Source organism: Arachis stenosperma, chromosome 4 (assembly GCF_014773155.1).
Source record: "Arachis stenosperma cultivar V10309 chromosome 4, arast.V10309.gnm1.PFL2, whole genome shotgun sequence".
Lineage (NCBI taxonomy): Eukaryota > Viridiplantae > Streptophyta > Magnoliopsida > Fabales > Fabaceae > Arachis > Arachis stenosperma.
Genome location: NC_080380.1, coordinates 81,926,117 through 81,945,990, shown reverse-complemented (window position 1 = coordinate 81,945,990; position 19,874 = coordinate 81,926,117). Strand labels below are relative to the sequence as shown.

Genomic DNA, 19,874 nt, shown 5'->3' with positions numbered 1-19,874 from the left:
AGATCGGTTATTTTTTCCTAAAATCTTGAGACTCTGCTGTGGAGTTTTTATTACCAAATTCCGATTTAGAATGAATGATTTTTGAGTCTGTTAAAAGAGATTTTAAATCTGATATAGTTTTGAAGTTGTCTAGAAGTTTTGGAAAATGTTACATAAAGTGGCTCCATTTCGAAAGAAACTTGATTTTTGAGAAAAAGTGATTCTTGGCAAGATGTGAATTTAATAAGCTTCTTATTGAAAGTAAATGGGCCAAGAATGATTTTGATATATGATTTAAGCCTGATTGATTGGGGTTGTTACTGAGATTGTTGATAAGTCGCTATGCGCTTGGCAAGCAGGTTGATGTGGGATCCCTGCGGAAGCACTAACATGCTGAGTCGGTTGATGTGAGATCCCGATGGTGCTGTTAGGGATGCTGATGAGCGGATAATTTATACGCTTTTTAGCATTATTTTTAGGTAGTTTTTAGTATGTTTTAGTTACTTTTTATTATATTTTTATTAGTTTTTATGCAAAAATCATATTTCTGGACTTTACTATGAGTGTGTGTGTTTCTCTGTAATTTCAGGTATTTTCTGGCTGAAGTTGAGGGACTTGAGCAAAAATCTAATTCAGAGGCTGAGAAAATGACTGCAGATGCTGTTGGATTCTGACCTCCCTGCACTCAAATGCATTTTTCTGGAGCTATAGAAGTCCAATTGGCACGTTCTTAATTGGGCTGGAAAGCTAACATCTTGGGCTTTCCAGAAATATATAATATTTTATACTTTGCTCGAGATTTGATAGCCCAAACTGGCATTCAACGCCAGCTAGAGACCCTTTTCTGGCGTAAAACGCCGGAACTGGCACCAGAATTGGAGTTAAACGCCCAAACTAGCATCCAAGCTGGCATTTAACTCTAGAAAAGGCCTATTCACGTGTAAAGCTCAATGCTCAGCCCAAGAACACACCAAGTGGGCCCCGGAAGTGGATTTCTGCACTATCTGCACTTAGTTACTTATTTTCTGTAATCCTTAGTAACTAGTTTAGTATAAATAGCACTTTTTACTATTTATTCATATCTTATGCCATTTTTCACATTTGGGGAGGCTGGCCATTCGGCCACGCCTAGACCTTTTTCTCTTATGTCTTTTCCAACGGTGGAGTTTCTACACCTCATAGATTAAGGTGCGGAGCTCTGCTGTTCTTCATGAATTAATGCAAGTACTATTGTTTCTCTTTCAAATCATGCTTACTTCTTCTCCAAGATATACTCTCATACTTAATTCAGTTAAGTCAGAATGAAGGGGTGATCTGTGACAATCACCCATTATCTTCATTATTCGCTTAGCCAAGATCTGCGTCCCTGACAACCACAAGCGGTCTACATGATGTTCAACGTAGTCATTGGACGACAGCCAAAGTATAGTCTCTTGGGTCTCTGATCCATGGATTTGACTTGCCTCTTCTGACAATAGAGCATTCGAATCCATAAGATTAGAACCTTCGTGGTAGAGGCTAGAACCAATTGGCAGCATTCCCGAGATCTAGAAAGTCTAAACCTTGTCTGTGGTATTCCGAGTAGGATCTGGGACGGGATGACTATGACGAGCTTCAAACTTGGGCACAGTGAAAGTGTGCAAAAGGATAGAGATCCTATTCCGACACAAGTGAGAACCGACAGATGATTAGCCATGCGGTAGCTGTGGTATTTTTCATCCAAGACGAGAGATCCGACAGTTGATTAGCCATACAGAAACCGTACCTGGAGCATTTTCACTAAGAGGACGGATGGTAGCCATTGACAACGGTGATCCACAAACATACAACTTACCATGGAAGGGAGCACGCATGATTGGATGAAGACAATAGGAAAGCAGAGGTTTAGAAGCAACAAAGCATCTCCAAACGCTTATCTAAAATTCCCACCAATGAATTACATAAGTATCTTTATTTTAATTTACGTTTTATTTATCTTTCAATTATCAAGACTCATAACCAATTGAATCCGCCTGACTAAGATTTACAAGATGACCATAGCTTGCTTCAAGCCAGCAATCTCTATGGGATCAACCCTTACTCGCGTAAGGTTTTATTACTTGGATGACCCAGTGCACTTGCTGGTTAGTTGTACCAGAGTTGTGAAAAGTGTGATCACAATTCCGTGCACCAAGTTTTTGGCGCTGTTGCCGGTGATTGTTTGAGTTTGGACAATTGACGGTTCATCTTGTTGCTTAGATTAGGTAACCTGCTTTCTTGTTTCAACCTTTATTTTCTTTTCAAAAAGTTTAAAAAGAATTAATAAAATCATAAAACCAAAAAAATTTTGTTTTTCTTGTTTGAGTCTTGTGTCAAATTTTAAGTTTGGTATCAACTGCATTTTTTTAAATTTAATTTTCTTAAAATTTGTGAAAATTCATGCATTGTGTTCTTCTTAGATCTTCAAGTTGTTCTTGATGATTTTCCTTGTTTGATCTTTAATTTTTATTGTTTTGTGTCTTTTATTGTTTTTCTTGTGCATTTTTGAATAGTTAGTGTCCCTAGTACAAAATTTCTTAAGTTTAGTGTCTTGCATGTCTTTCTTTTCTTAAAAATTTTCAAAAATATGTTCTTGATGTTCATCACGATCTTCAAAGTGTTCTTGGTGTTCATCTTGACATTCAAAGTGTTCTTGCATGCATTATTTGTTTTGATCTTAAATTTCTATGTTTTGTTTTATTTTGTTGTTTTTCTCTCTCCTCATTAAAAATTCAAAAGTCAAAAAATATCTTTTCCTTATTCTTCTCATAATTTTTGAAATTTTGAGTTGACTTGGTAAAAAATTTTTAAAATTTAGTTGTTTCTTGTTAGTCAAGTCAAAATTTCAATTTAAAAATGTTATCTTTTCAAATCTTTTTCAAAATCAATTCTTTTCATTTTTTTATGATTTTTGAATTTCATTCTTAAAATTTTTCAAAATCTTTTTCATTTTTCTTTTAATGTTTTCGAAAATTTTAAAACTAATTTTTCAAAACCTTTTTCTTAATTTTATTTCATATTTTCGAAAATCCTTGCTAACAATTAATGTTTTGATTCAAAAATTTCAGGTTTGTTACTTTCTTATTAAGAAATGTTCAATCTTTAAATTCTAGAATCATATCTTTTAGTTTCTTGTTAGTCAAGTCATCAACTTTAATTTTAAAAATAAAATCTTTTTAATTTCTTTTTTCAAAATAAATTTCAATCATATCTTTTTAAAATTTTAATTTCAAAATATTTTTCTAAATTCTTATCTTTTCAAAATTTATTTTCAAATCTTTTTCGACTAACTACTTGACTTGTTTGTTTAATTTTAAAAAAGTTTACTATTTCTTGTCTTTTTCAAAACCACCTAACTACTTTTCCACTTCTAATTTTCGAAAATCACTAACCACTTTTTCAAAAATCTTTTTAATTAATTAATTATTTTAGTTTTTAATTTTCTTGTAATTCTTTTTCAAATTTTCGAAACTAACTTAATTAATTAAATAAAAATAAAAATATTTTTCTTTTCCCTCTTCTTAAAATTCGAATACTCTCTCTCTCTCTCTCATCTCTTTCTATTTATTTTATTTTTTTACTAACATTTCTCTTCTACTCATTTAATAATTCGAACCTTCTCCCTCTATCTGTGTTCGAATTCTTCTTATTCTCTCTCTACCTCATTCTTCTATTCTTCTTTTCCTCTGATACATAAAGGAATCTCTATATTGTGACATAGAGGATTCCTCTTCTCTCTTTATTTTCTTCTTTTTCATATGAGCAGGAATAGAGATAAAGAAATTCTTGTTAAAGTTGATCCTGAACCTAAAAGGACTCTGAAGAGGAAGCTAAGAGAAGCTAAAGCACAACATTCTGGAGAGAACCTTACAGCAAATTTCAAAAAAGAGACAGACATGGCAGCCAAACCTGAGAACAATGGTGGAGATGCAAGAAAGATGCTTGGTGACTTTACTGCACTAACTTCCAAATCCTATGGAAGAAGCATCTCAATTCCTGCAATTGGAGCAAACAACTTTGAGCTTAAGCCTTAATTAGTTTTTCTAATGCAACGGAATTGCAAGTTTCATGGACTTCCATTGGAAGATCCTCATCAGTTCTTAGCTGAATTCTTGCAAATCTGTGACACTGTTAAGACCAACGGGGTTGATCCCGAGGTCTGCAAACTTATGCTTTTCCCCTTTGCTGTAAGAGACAGAGCTAGGATATGGTTAGACTCACAACCTAGGGAAAGCCTAAACTCTTGGGAAAAGTTGGTCAATGCTTTTTTGGCCAAATTCTTTCCACCTCAAAAGATGAACAAGCTTAGAGTGGAAGTCCAAACCTTCAGACAGAAGGAAGGTGAATCCCTCTATGAAGCTTGGGAAAGATACAAGCAATTGATCAGAAGGTGTCCTTCTGACATGCTTTCAGAATGGAGCATCTTAGGTATATTCTATGATGGTCTGTCTGAAATGTCCAAGATGTCATTGGACCACTCTGCTGGTGGATCTCTTCATCTGAAGAAAACCCCTGTAGGAGCCCAGGAACTCATTGAGATGGTTGCAAATAACCAGTTCATGTACACTTCTAAAAGAAATTATGTGAATAATGGGATGACTCAGAAGAAAGGAGTTATTGAGATTGATACTCTGAATGCCATATTGGCTCAGAACAAAATATTGACTCAGCAAGTCAATATGATTTCTCAGAATCTGACTGGATTACAAGCTGCATCTAGTAGTACTAAAGAAGCCTCCTCTGAAGGAGAAGCTTATGACCCTGAAAATCATGCAATGGAAGAGGTAAATTACATGCGAGAATCCTATGGAAACACCTATAATCCTTCATGGAGAAATCATCCAAATTTCTCATGGAAGGATCAACAGAAGCCTCAACAAGGCTTCAATAATAATAATGGTGGGAAAAATAGGTTTGGCAATAGCAAGCCTTTTCCATCATCTTCTCAGCAACAGACAGAGAATTCTAAGCAGAGCCTCTCTGACTTAGCAACCATAGTCTCTGATCTATCTAAGACCACTCTCAGTTTCATGACTGAAACAAGGTCCTCCATCAGAAATTTGGAGGCACAAGTGGTTCAGCTGAGTAAAAGAGTTATTGAAATCCCTCAAAGTACTCTCCCAAGTAATACAGAAGAAAATCCAAAGAGAGAGTGCAAGGCCATCAATATATCCAAAGTGGCCGAACCTATAGAGGAGGAAGAGGCAGTGATTTCCAGTGAAGAAGACCTCAATGGACGTCCACTAACCACTAAAGAGTTCCCTAATGAGGAACCAAAGGAATCTGAGGCTCATACAGAGACCATAGAAATTCCACTGAACTTATTGTTGCCATTCATGAGCTCTGATGAGTATTCTTCCTCTAAAGAGGATGAAGATATTGTTGAAGAGCAAGTTTATCGATATCTAGGAGCAATCATGAAGCTGAATGCCAAGTTATTTGGTAATAAGACTTGCGAAGATGAACCTCCATTGCTCAACAAGGAACTGAATGCCTTGGTTCAGCAGAAATTACGTCAGAAGAAACCAGATCCTGGAAGATTCTTAATACCTTGTACCATAGGCACCATGACTTTTGAGAAGGCTCTATGTGACCTGGGGTTAGGTATGAACCTCATGCCACTCTCTGTAATGGAGAAACTAGGGATCTTTGAGGTACAAGCTACAAGAATCTCACTAGAGATAGTAGACAAATCAATGAAACAGGCTTATGGACTTATAGAGGATGTCTTAGTGAAGGTTGAAGGCCTTTACATCCCTGCTGACTTCATAATCCTAGACACTGGGAAGGATGAGGATGAATCCATCATCCTTGAAAGACCCTTCCTAGCCACAACAAGGGCTGTAATTGATGTGGACAGAGGAGAGTTAGTCCTTCAATTGAATGAGGATTACCTTGTGTTTAAGGCTCAAGGATCTTCTTCTGTAAACATGGAGAAGAAGCATGAAAAGTATCATCCAATTCTCTCCATATAGAGTCAAGCAGAGCCCCCACATTCAAATTCTAATTTTAGTGTTGGGAGGCCATAATCATGCTCTGAGTATCTGTGAAGCTCTGTAAGAGCTTACTGTCAAGCTATTGACATTAAAGAAGCGCTTATTGGGAGGCAACCCAATCTAATTTATCTATGTTAATTAGTTTTTCATTTTATTTTCCATTGTTTGTTTATGTTTTCTTTAGGTTGATGATCATGTAGAGTCACAAAAATAGCTGCAGAATTAAAGCAGTATCAAAAACAGCATCAAAAATAGCACACCCTGGAGGACAGGCTTACTGGTGTTTAAACGCAGTAAGGATAGTAGAATGGGCGTTTAACACCCAGTCTGGCAGCATTATGGGCGTTAAACGCCAGAATTGGCAGACAGACTGGCATTTAACGCCAGAAAAGGGTGTCTGGCTGGCATTAAATGCTAGTAAGGATAGCAGAATGGGCGTTTAACGCCCAGTCTGGCTGCATTTTGGGCGTTAAATGCCATAATTGGCAGACAGACTGCCGTTTAACGCCAAAAAAGGGTGTCTGGCTTGCGTTAAATGCCAGTAAGGATAGTAGAATGGGCGTTTAACGCCCAGTCTGGCAGCATTCTGGGTGTTAAACACCGAAATTGGCAGACAGACTGGCATTAAATGCCAGAAAGGGGGCATCAGCCTGGTGTTTAACGCTAAGAAAGGCAGCAGACTGGCATTTAAATGCCAGAAAGGGCTGTCCAGGGGTTTTTAAACGCCAGAAAGGTGCAGGGATGAGAAATCCTTGACACCTCAGGATCTGTGAACCCCACAAGATCCACACCTACCCCAACTCTTTTTCTCTCCTTTTCACACCTTTCCATAACACTCTTCCCTCCTTCATTTTTACACATCATAACCACCTAAAACCCCCCCTCAGCCGAACCATTCACACACCTCAATCTCCTCCATCTCTTCTTCCTCTAATCCATTCTTTCTTCTTTTGCTCCAGGACGAGCAAACTTTTTAAGTTTGGTGTGAAAAAAAGCTTTGCTTTTTGTTTTTCCATGACCATTAATGGCACCTAAGGTTGGAGAAACCTCTAGGAAGAGGAAAGGGAAGGCAGTTACTTCCAACTCTGAGTCATGGAAGATGGAGAGATTCATCTCAAAAGTCCATCACGAGAAAGAGGATGGAGCAAACAAGAGAGTCTACTCATGGACCTCAACAAGAGCATGAGGAAGTCCCTCATCAAGAAATCCCTGAGATGCCTCGAGGGATGCATTTCCCTCCACACAACTATTGGGAGCAACTCAACACCTCTTTAGGAGAATTTAGTTCCAACATGGAGCAACTAAGAGTGGAGCACCAAGAGCACTGTATCATCTTCCATGAAATCAGAGAGGACCAAAAGGCCATGAGAGAGGAGCAACAAAGGCAAGGAAGAGACATAGAAGAGCCCAAGAACTCCATGGGTTCTTCAAGAGGAAGAAGAAGCCACCATCACTAAGGTGGACCCATTCTTTAATCTCCTTGTTTATTTTCTTTTCTATTTTCGGTTTTTATGATTTATGTTTTGACTATGTTTGTGTCTTCATTACATGATCATTAGTGTTTAGTGTCTATGTCTTAAAGCTATGAATGTTCCATGAATCCTTCACCTTTCTTAAATGAAAAAAAATGTTTTTATTTGCAAAAGAACAAGAAGTGCATGAATTTCAAAATTTATCTTGAAATTAGTTTAATTATTTTGATGTGGTGGCAATACTTCTTGCTTTCTGAATGTATGCTTAAACAGTGCATGTTTGAAATTGGAATTAAGAAAAGATGACTCTTGAAAGAATAATGAAAAAGGATACATGTTATTGGTGATCTGAAAAATCATAAAACTGATTCTTGAAGCAAGAAAAAGTAGTGAAAATCAAAAGCTTGCAAAAAAAAAAAAGAGAAAGAGCAAGCAGAAAAAGCCAGTAACCCTTTAAACTAAAAGGCAAGGGTAAAATGGATCCAAGGCTTTGAGCATCAATGGATAGAAAGGCCCAAAGGAATAAAATCCTGGTCTAAGCGGCTAAATCAAGTTGTCCCTAACCATGTGCTTGTGTCATGAAGGTCCAAGTGAAAAGTTTAAGACTGAGTGGTAAAAGTCATGATTCCAAGCAAAAGAGTGTGCTTAAGAACTCTGAGCACCTCTAACTGTGGACTCTAGCAAAGCTGAGTAATAATTTAAAAAGGTTTACCCAGTTATGTGTCCGTGGCATTTATGTATCCGGTGGTAATACTGGAAAACAAAATTCTAAGGGTCACAGCCAAGACTCATAAAGCAGCTGTGTTCAAGAATAAAAAAGAACTTAACTAGGAAAATCATTAACATTATTTGTATTTCTGAGTTCCTAGAGAAGCCAATGATGAGCGGATATTTTATACGTTTTTTAGGGTAATTTCATGTAGAATTTAGTATGTTTTAGTTAGTTTTTAGTATAAATTTATTAGTTTTTAGGCAAAATTCATATTTCTGGACTTTACTATGAGTTTGTATGTTTTTCTGTGATTTCAGGTATTTTCTGGATGAAATTGAGGGAGCTGAGCAAAAATCTGATTCAGGCTGAAAAAGGACTGCGAATGTTGTTGGATTCTGACCTCCCTGCACTCGGAATGGCTTTTTTGGAGCTATAGGGATCCAATTGGTGCTCTCTCAATTGGGTTGGAAAGTAGACATCTAGGGCTTTCCAGCAATATATAATAGTTCATACTTTGCGTGAAGATAGACGACGTAAACTGGCGTTCAACGCCAGTTCCATGTTACAATTTGGCGTTCAGCGCCAGAAACATGTTGCAAGCTGGAGTTCAACGCCAGAAATAGGTTACAACCTGGCGTTCAACTCCAGAAACAGCCCAGGCACGTGAGAAGCTTAAGTCTCAGCCCCAGTACACACCAAGTGGGCCCCAGAAGTGGATTTCTGCACTATCCATCCTTGTTTACTCATTTTCTATAAACCTAGGTTACAAGTTTAGTATTTAAACAACTTTTAGAGATTTATTTTGTATCTCATGACATTTTTAGATCTAAATTATATACCTTTTGATGGCATGAGTCTCTAAACTCCATTGTTGGGGGGTGAGGAGCTCTGCAGCGTCTCGGTGAATTAATGCAATTATTTCTGTTTTCCATTCAAACATGCTTGTTCCTATCTAAGATGTTCATTCGCGCTTCACTATGAAGAAGGTGATGATCCTTGACACTCATCACCTTCCTCAATCCATGAACGTGTGCCTGACAACCACCTCCGTTCTAAATTAGAATTGAATGAGTATCTCTTAGATTCCTTAATCAGAATCTTCGTGTTATAAGCTAGAATTGTTGGCGGCATTCATGAGGATCTGGAAAGTCTAAACCTTGTCTGTGGTATTCCGAGTAGGATTCTGGGATTGGATGACTGTGACGAGCTTCAAACTCGCGAGTGTTGGGCGTAGTGACAGACGCAAAAGGATCAATGGATCCTATTCCGACATGATCGAGAACCAACAGATGATTAGCCGTGCTGTGACAGAGCATTTGGACCATTTTCACTAAGAGGATGGGAGGTAGCCATTGACAATGGTGACACCCTACATACAGCTTATAATGGAAGGAGCCTTGCATTTATGAAAGTGAGGAAGCATTATGTTACAGGAATTCAGAAGACAAAGCATCTCCAAAACTCCAACATATTCTCCATTATTGAGTAACAATCACTTATTCCAAACACTTTCACTTTTTATAATTAAATTCAAAGAACCTTATTGGCATCCTGACTAAGATTAATAAGATAACCATAGCTTGCTTCATACCAACAATCTCCGTGGGATCGACCCTTACTCACGTAAGATATTACTTGGACGACCCAGTGTACTTGCTGGTTAGTTGTACAGATTGCAAAAGTGTGATTGCAATTTCGTGCACCAGCCAACAATTCTGAACTCCAATGGATAGAGAAATGCCAAAACTATTTAGAGGCAAACTGCTCATCTAATTAAAACTAATCTTCATTGATATTTTTGAAATTTATTATATTTTTTCTTCTTTTTTTTGTATCTTATTTTATTTTTGGTTGCTTAGGGACAAGCAATAATTTAAGTTTGGTGTTGTGATGAGCGGATAATTTATACGCTTTTTGGCATTGTTTTTAGGTAGTTTTTAGTATGTTTTAGTTACTTTTTATTATATTTTTATTAGTTTTATGCAAAAATTACATTTCTGGACTTTATTATGAGTGTGTGTGTTTTTCTATAATTTTAGGTATTTTCTGGCTGAAGTTGAGGGACCTGAGCAAAAATCTGATTCAGAGGCTGAGAAAGGACTGCAGATGCTGTTGGATTTTGACTTCCTTGCACTCAAAAACTTTTTTCTAGAGCTATAGAAATCCAATTGGCACGTTCTCAATTGGGCTGGAAATCTAACATCTTGGGCTTTCCAGCAATGTATAATATTCCATACTTTGTCCGAGATTTGATGGCCCAAACTGGCGTTCAACGCCAGCCAAAGACCCTTTTCTGGCATAAAATGCCAGAACTGGCACCAGAACTGGAGTTAAACGCCCAAACTGGCATCCAAGCTAGCGTTTAACTCTAGAAAAGGCCTATTCATGTGTAAAGCTCAATGCTCAGCCCAAGCACACACCAAGTGGGTCCCGGAAGTGGATTTCTGCACTATATGCACTTAGTTACTTATTTTCTGTAATCCTTAGTAACTAGTTTAGTATAAATAGCACTTTTTACTATTGTATTCATATCTTATGCCATTTTTCACATTTGGGGAGGCTGGCCATTCGGCCATGCCTAGACCTTTTTCTCTTATGTATTTTCCAACGGTGGATTTCTACACCTCATAGATTAAGGTGCGGAGCTCTGCTGTTCTTCATGAATTAATGCAAGTACTATTATTTCTCTTTCAATTCATGCTTACTTCTTCTCCAAGATATACTCTTCTACTTAATTCAGTTAAGTCAGAATGAAGGGGTGATTCGTGATAATGACGCACTATCTTCGTTACTCGCTTAGCCAAGATCCGCGTGCCTGACAACCACAAGTGGTCTACATGATGTTCAACATAGTCATTGGATGACAGCTGGAGTATAGTCTCTTGGGTCTCTGATCCACGGATTTAACTTGCCTCTTCTAACAATAGAGCATTCAAATCCGTAAGATTAGAACATTCGTAGTAGAGGCTAGAACCAATTGACAGCATTTCTGAGATCCAGAAAGTCTAAACCTTGTCTGTGGTATTCCGAGTAGGATCTGGGACGGGATGACTGTGACAAGCTTTAAAATCATGAATGTTGGGCGCAATGACAGTGTGCAAAAGGAGAGAGAGAGATCCTATTCCGACACAAGTGAGAACCGACAGATAATTAGTCGTGCGGTAGCTGTGCCTGGTATTTTTCATCCGAGACGAGAGATCCGACAGTTGATTGTCTGTACAGAAACCGTACCTGGACCATTTTCACTGAGAGGACGGATGGTAGCCATTGACAACGGTGATCCACCAACATACAGCTTGCCATGGAAGGGAGCACGCATGATTAGATGAGGACAATAGAAAAGCAGAGGTTCAGAAGCAACAAAGCATCTCCAAACACTTATCTGAAATTCCCACCAATGAATTACATAAGTATCTTTTTTTTAATTTACGTTTTATTTATCTTTCAATTATCAAGACTCATAACCAATTAAATTCACCTGACTAAGATTTACAGGATGACCATAGCTTGCTTAAAGCCGGCAATCTCCGTGGGATCAACCCTTACTCGCGTAAGGTTTTATTACTTGGACGACCCAGTGCATTGCTGGTTAGTTGTACCAGAATTGTGAAAAGTGTGATCACAATTTTGTGCACCAGCTGCCTTTGTAATTTGCTATGCGCTTGGCAAGCAGGTTGATGTAGGATCCTTGTGGAAGCACTAGTATGCTGAGTCGGTTGATGTGGGATCCCGATGGTGCTGCTAGGACTGCCTTTGTAATTTGCTATGCACTTGTCGAGCAGGTTGATGTGGGATCCATGCGAAAACACTAACATGCTGAGTTGGTTGATGTGAGATCCCGATGGTGCTGTTAGGACCGCCTTTGTAATTCGCTATGCAGCTGACAAGGCAGGTTGATATGGGATCCCGCTTGTCCAGGCAATGGTGTCGGCGTGGGGCCAAGTTGATGTGGTATTCCGCCTACGTTTAGATGCGAGTAGTTAATGTGGGATCCTACTTGATCCCTTCGCATATCAAAAGAGTGAATTCGGGCACTATATCCGCGAAGTACATATGACATACATGAACGGAAGTGTAATCTCTGGGATATGTGTCGGGTTTGGCAAGATAAATGATGAGCGGATAATTTATACGCTTTTTGGCATTGTTTTTATATAGTTTTTAGTAAGTTTGAGCTACTTTTAGGGATGTTTTCCTTAGTTTTTATGTTAAATTCACATTTCTGGACTTTACTATGAGTTTGTGTGTTTTTCTGTGATTTCAGGTAAATTCTGACTGAAATTGAGGGATTTGAGCAAAACTCTGAAAAAGGCTGACAAAAGGACTGCTGATGCTGTTGGATTCTGACCTCCCTGCACTCGAAATGGATTTTCTGGAGCTACAGAACTCTAAATGGCGCGCTCTCAACGGCGTTGGAAAGTAGACATCCAGGGCTTTCCAGCAATATATAATAGTCCATACTTTATTCGAAGAATGACGACGCAACTTGGCGTTGAACGCCAAGTACACACTCCTTTCTGGAGTTAAACGCCAGAAAAACGTCATAATCCGGAGTTGAACGCCCAAAGCACATCATAACTCGAAATTCAACTCCAAGAGAAGCCTCAGCTCGTGGATAGATCAAGCTCAGCCCAAACACACACCAAGTGGGCCCCGGAAGTGGATTTATGCATCAATTACTTACTCATGTAAACCCTAGGAGCTAGTTTATTATAAATAGGATGATTTACTAATGTATCAATCATCTTTTGATCTCAGTTTTGTTTTATTCTTCATCTTAGGAGATCATTGATCACGTTTAGGGGGCTGGCCATTCGGCCATGCCTGAACCTTCTTTTACTTATGTATTTTCAACGGTGGAGTTTCTGCACACCATAGATTAAGGGTGTGGAGCTCTGCTGTACCTCAAAGATTAATGAAGTTCTATTTTCTTTTATTCAATTCTCTATCTTATTCTTATTCCAAGATATTCATTCGTACTCAAGAACATGATGAATGTGATGAGCTAATAACTCTCATCATCATTCTCACTTATGAACGCGCGTGATTGACAACCACTTCCGTTCTGCGTGTAACAAGGCTTGAATGTGTATCTCTTAGATTCCCCAACAGAATCTTCGTGGTATAAGCTAGATAGATGGCGGCATTCATCTGGATCCGGAAAGTCCAACCTTGTCTGTGGTGTTCCGAGTAGGATCCTGGGAATCCGGAAAGTCTCACCTTGTCTGTGGTATTCCGAGTAGGATTCCGTTCATGAATGACTGTGACGTGCTTCAAACTTTAACCTGCTGGGCGTTAGTGACAAACGCAAAAGAGGGATTCTATTCCAGTAGGAGCGGGAACCAACCGGTGATTGGCCGTACTGTGACAGAGCGCGTGCGTAGCTTTCACTGCGAGGAAGGGATGTAGCTATCAACCATGGGTGATGCCTCCAGACTGGTTAGCTGTGTGAGTGACAGCCGCGCAGGTTATTTCCCCGAGAGGAATGAAAGTAGCCACAGCTGATAGTGAACCCCTATACAAAGCTTGCCATGGAGAGGAGTAAGAAGGATTGAGTAGAAGCAATGGGAAGGCAGGCGTCTGAAAGCTCTACAGCATCTCCATTCCGCTTATCTGAAATTCCCACCAATGAATCTGCATAAGTATTTCTATCCCTTTTATTATTCCTTTTTATTTATTATTCCAATAATCACAATTCCCCTTTAATCTCTCTAACTGAGATTTACAAGATGACCATAGCTTGCTTCATACCAACAATCTCTGTGGATTCGACCCTTACTCACGTAAGGTTATTACTTGGACGACCCAGTACACTTGCTGGTTAGTTGAACGGAGTTGTGAATTCCACCAGAGCCATAATTAGAACATTGATCACAAATGATACAAGAATTTGAATCACAATTTCGTCCACCAATAAACGACAAGTGAGGTCTCACTGCCAATTAAGACAGGCATTCATCATATGCATCTATGTGACATTGTTTGGGTGTACATATTGTAATTAGTTTACCTATATGAATAATTATGTTTAATTGCTAATTTCTATACATGTTGTAACTGTTCTTGATTGTGTTTGAATCTCATTACTTGTGTTTGTGACTGAAATTGGTCGAATTGTGGTGAATTGGATTTTCATTGAGTTATTTGGGCCTGAGGCCATGATTGGTTATGTGATGGGCCGGAGGCTATGATTGATTATGTGATGGGTTGGAGGTCGTGATTGGTTTGTGTTTGTGGTTTAGTAAAGTATAAAAAATTGAACTGGTTCAGTAGAATTAATGAACTTATGCTTGGACCAGCTTGGTCATTCATACTATCTAGGAAAACTTTTTAAGATTTTATAAGAAAGAAAAAGGTTTTGGATTTTGAAGAATTAACCGATTTCTCTTTTAAAAATGATGTTAGATTTTTTAATGTAAACCTTTGGTTTTTGAAAAGATACGTAAGATGAGCAACAATCACTGTATCTTGAAAACAATTTTAATTTACGTATCTTATTATAGCAATTTTCTAACCCTCTACTGAAGAACCAATGAGGACGATGTTCTCACGCCCTACAGGTTTACCCTTTCAGGATACGGATGAAAAAGTCATGAAGAGTTTATTTCGTTTTCTGTTTACACGATATTTTGTATTGTTTCAGATACTATGTTTTCTTCGCTTTTATTTTTGTAAATTTTGTAAGAGGGATAGGAGTTATGATATGCAATGCTTGTAAGCTAATATTATGTATATATATTTTTTGTAAGTGTTGTATATGGGTAGTAAGTATGTATTTATGTTTTCAACTAAAGAGTCTTTTGAAAGGTTATCCAGTTTTAAGTTTTAAATAGGCTCCTATCATAGTATTAAATATATTTAGAGTCGTTGTAATATCTAAACTATCAGAGTGACGCAGCAGAAAGTATGACATTCTGATAGTAATGGCGTTACAATAACCATAGAAAGAACCAAAACTCTTTCTCTATAACCATAATAACTTTATTAAATATACATTTTTTCTTCTTAGATGTGTTACAAAGACTAATGTGATTGAGATTATTTATCTTAACTCATCCCTCTCAAAATTTGTCCTCCTATAGCTATTCTTTTAGCTAATAAAAACTATTTACTTCAATTGCTAAAGACATAAGAAGATAATCTTTTAAGATTTTACCACATAATTGTAAAATTTTATCTAAATCAAACAAGAATAACTGCTTAATCTCATTATCTCACATGGTTAATTCTATATATAATACATAATAGTGTTAAAATTTAATAAACTTAAAACAATCAATAATTAAAAATTTATATTATTGTAGTTAATAAAACTCATCCTTCATGTTTAGTATTATTCTTCATTGATATAAAATATCATTAAAAGTTCATGCCAATAGCTATCTGGTGGACGAAATTGTGATCCATGTTCTTTGTATTTGTATGAAATCATTATTATGGCACCAGTTGGATTCACAACTCCGTTCAACTAACCAGCAAGTGTACTGGGTCGTCCAAGTAATAAACCTTACGTGAGTAAGGGTCGATCCCACAGAGATTGTTGGTATGAAGCAAGCTATGGTCACCTTGTAAATCTCAGTTAGGCAGATTAAAATTGTTTATGGTTTCGAAAATTAATAATAAAATAGAAATAATAAAAGGGATAGAATACTTATGCAGATTCGTTGGTGGGAATTTCACATAAGCGAATGGAGATACTGTATGCTCAAGGAAGCCTGCTATTCTCCTGCTTCAACTCAATCCTTCTTACTTCTTTCCATGGCAAGCTGTGTATAGGGGTTCACCGTTCGACGATGGCTACTTTCAATCCTCTCGGGAAAATGGTCCTCTGCGGCTGTCACTCGCATGGCTAATCGTCTGGAGGCATCACCTGGCCGAAGGCTACATCCCATCCTCGCAGTGAAAACTACGATCACGCGCTCTGTCACAGCACGGCTAATCACTGGTTGGTTCCCGCGCCTACTGGAATAGAATCCCTTGATTCTTTTGCGTCTGTCACTAACGCCCAGCACTTGCGAGTCTGAAGCACATCACAGTCATTCATTACCAGAATCCTACTCGGAATACCACAGACAATGTTAGACTTTCCGGATTCCCAGGATCCTACTCGGAATACCATAGACAAGGTGAGACTTTCCGGATCCTCATAAATGCCGCCATCTATCTAGCTTATACCACGAAGATTCTGTTGGGGAATCTAAGAGATATACATTCAAGCTCTGTTGCATGTAGAACGGAAGTGGTTGTCAATCACGCGCGTTCATAAGTGAGAATGATAATGAGGGTCATATAATCATCACATTCATCATGTTCTTGGGTGCGAATGAATATCTTGGAATAAGAATAAGAGAGATTTGAATAAAAGAAAATAGAATTGCATTAATACTTGAGGTACAGCAGAGCTCCACACCCTTAATCTATGGTGTGCAGAAACTCCACCGTTGAAAATACATAAGTAAAAGGTTCAGGCATGGCCGAATGGCCAGCCCCCTAAAAGTGATCACAGGATTCAAAATACAATCCAGGATGATAATATGATAGTAAAAAGTTCTATTTATAATAAACTAGCTCCTAGGGTTTACATGAGTAAGTAATTGATGCATAAATTCACTTTCGGGGCCCACTTGGTGTATGCTTGGGCTGAGCTTGATCAATCCACGAGCTGAGGCTTCTCTTGGAGTTGAACTCCAAGTTATGACGTATTTTGGGCGTTCAACTCCGGATCATGACGTTTTTCTGGCGTTTAACTCCAGACAGCAGCATGAACTTGGCGTTCAACGCCAAGTTACGTCGTCAATTCCCGATTAAAGTATGGATTATTATATATTGCTGGAAAGCCCTGGATGTCTACTTTCAAACGCCGTTGAGAGCGCGCCAATTGGAGTTCTGTAGCTCCAGAAAATCCATTTCGAGTGCAGGGAGGTCAGATTCCAACAGCATCAGCAGTCCTTTTGTAAGCCTTTTTCAGAGTTTTGCACAAATCCCTCAATTTCAGTCAGAATTTACCTGAAATCACAGAAAAACACACAAACTCATAGTAAAGTCCAGAAATGTGAATTTAACATAAAAACCAATGAAAACATCCCTAAAAGTAGCTTGAACTTACTAAAAACTACCTAAAAACAATGCCAAAAAGCGTATAAATTATCCGCTCATCACAACACCAAACTTAAATTGTTGCTTGTCCCCAAGCAACTGAAAATCAAATAGGATAAAAAGAAGAGAATATACTATAAATTCCAGAATATCAATGAATATTAATTATAATTAGATGAGCGGGACTTGTAGCTTTTTGCTTCTGAACAGTTTTGGCATCTCACTTTTTCCTTTGAAGTTTAGAATGATTGGCTTCTCTAGGAACTTAGAATTTCGGATAGTGTTATTGACTTTTCTAGTTAAGTATGTTGATTCTTGAACACAGCTACTTATGAGTCTTGGCCGTGGCCCTAAGCATTTTGTTTTCCAGTATTACCACCGGATATATAAATGCCACAGACACATGACTGGGTGAACCTTTTCAGATTGTGACTCAGCTTTGCTAGAGTCCCCAGTTAGAGGTGTCCAGAGCTCTTAAGCACACTCTTTTTGCTTTGGATCACGACTTTAACCACTTGGTCTCAAGCTTTTCACTTGGACCTTCATGACACAAGCACATGGTTAGGGACAGCTTGGTTTAGCCGCTTAGGCCTGGATTTTATTTCCTTGGGCCCTCCTATCCATTGATGCTCAAAGCCTTGGATCCTTTTTACCCTTGCCTTTTGGTTTTAAGGGCTATTGGCTTTTTCTGCTTGCTCCTTTCTTTTTCTTTCTATTTTTTTCGAAATTTTTTTTTGCAAGCTTTTGCTTTTTCACTGCTTTTTCTTGTTTCAAGAATCAATTTTCATGATTTTTCAGATTGTCAATAACATTCTCTTTGTTCATCATTCTTTCAAGAGCCAACAATTTTAACATTCATAAACAACAAGATAAAAAATATGCACTGTTTAAGCATTCATTCAGAAAGCAAAAAGTATTGTCACCACATCAATATAATTAAATTAAATTCAAGGACAATTTTCGAAATTTATGTACTTCTTGTTCTTTTGAATTAAAAACATTTTTTTATTTAAGAGAGGTGAAGGATTTATAGAATTTATTCATAGCTTTAAGACATAGTTACTACATACTAATGATCATGAAGTAGAGACACAAAACATAGATAAACAACATTAAAAACCGAAAAACAGAAAGAAATTAAGAACAAGGAATGAATCCACCTCTAGTGGCGTCTTCTTCTTGAAGGACCAATGATGTTCTTTAGCTCTTCTATGTCCCTTCCTTGCCTTTGTTGCTCCTCCCTCATTGCTCTTTGATCTTCTCTTATTTCTTGGAGAATGATGGAGTGCTCATGATGTTCCACCCTTAATTGTTCCACATTGTGGCTCAAACCTTCTAAGGAAGTGTTGAGTTGCTCCCAATAGTTGTTTGGAGGAAAGTGCATCCCTTGAGGCATCTCAGGGATTTCTTGATGATGAGCTTCCTTATGCATCTCTTGAGGACCGTGAGGGGCTTCTCTTGCTTGCTCCATCCTCTTCTTGGTGATGGGCTTGTCTTCTTCAATGGAGACATCTCCTTCTATGATAACTCCAGCTGAGTAACATAGATGGCAAATAAGGTGAGGAAAAGCTAGCCGTGCCATAGGTGAGGGCTTGTCGGCTATTTTGTAGATTTCATTGGAGATGACCTCATGAACTTCTACATCCTCTCCAATCATGATGCCATGAATCATGATGGCCCGATCCACAGTAACTTCAGATCGGTTGCTAGTAGGAATGATGGAGCGTTGAATGAACTCCAACCATCCTCTAGCCACAGGCTTGAGGTCCAGTCTTCTTAGTTGGACTGGCTTGCCTTTGGAGTCTCTCTTCCATTGAGCTCCTTCCACACAAATGTCCATAAGGACTTGGTCCAACCTTTGATCAAAGTTGACCCTTCTAGTGTAGGGGCGTTCATCACCTTGCATCATAGGCAAGTGAAATGCCAACCTTACATTTTTCGGACTGAAATCCAAGTATTTTCCCCGAACCATTGTGAGATAATTCTTTGGACTCGGGTTCATACCTTGATCATGGTTCCTAGTGATCCATGCATTGGCATAGAACTCTTGAACCATTAAGATTCCGATTTGTTGTATGAGGTTGGTTAAGACTTCCCAACCTCTTCTTCGGACTTCATGTCGGATCTCCGGATACTCATTTTTCTTGAGCTTGAAAGGGACCTCAGGGATCACCTTCTTCTTTGCCACAACATCATAGAAGTGGTCTTGATGGCTCTTGGAGATGAATCTTTCCATCTCCCATGACTCGGAGGTGGAAGCTTTTGCCTTCCCTTTTCCTTTTCTAGAGGATACTCCGGCCTTAGGTGCCATTGGTAATGGAAAAACAAAAAAAAAGCTTATGCTTTTACCACACCAAACTTAAAATATTGCTCGCCCTCGAGCAATAAAAGAAAGAAGAGAAGAAGAAGAAGAAGAGAATATGGTAGAGAGGGAGAGAGGTAGGTTCGGCTTAGGTGAAGTAGGAGGGGTTGTGTTGTGTGAAAATGAAGTAGAATGGAAGGGTATTTATAGGGAAAGGGGGGGAGGTATGTTCGGCCATTTGGGTGGGAATGGGAGGGAAATTGGTTTGAATTTTTGAAGGTAGGTGGGGTTTATGGGGA

General features: G+C 38.3%; 1 non-coding gene across 1 annotated transcript; it reads right to left on the bottom strand.

The window, feature by feature from the left end:
• Positions 1-4,298: 4,298 nt before the first annotated feature.
• LOC130977716 (small nucleolar RNA R71) lies at positions 4,299-4,406 on the bottom strand. The gene has a single exon (XR_009085396.1). It is a non-coding gene; the product is annotated as a small nucleolar RNA R71 (small nucleolar RNA).
• Between the last annotated feature and the right edge of the window lie 15,468 nt (positions 4,407-19,874).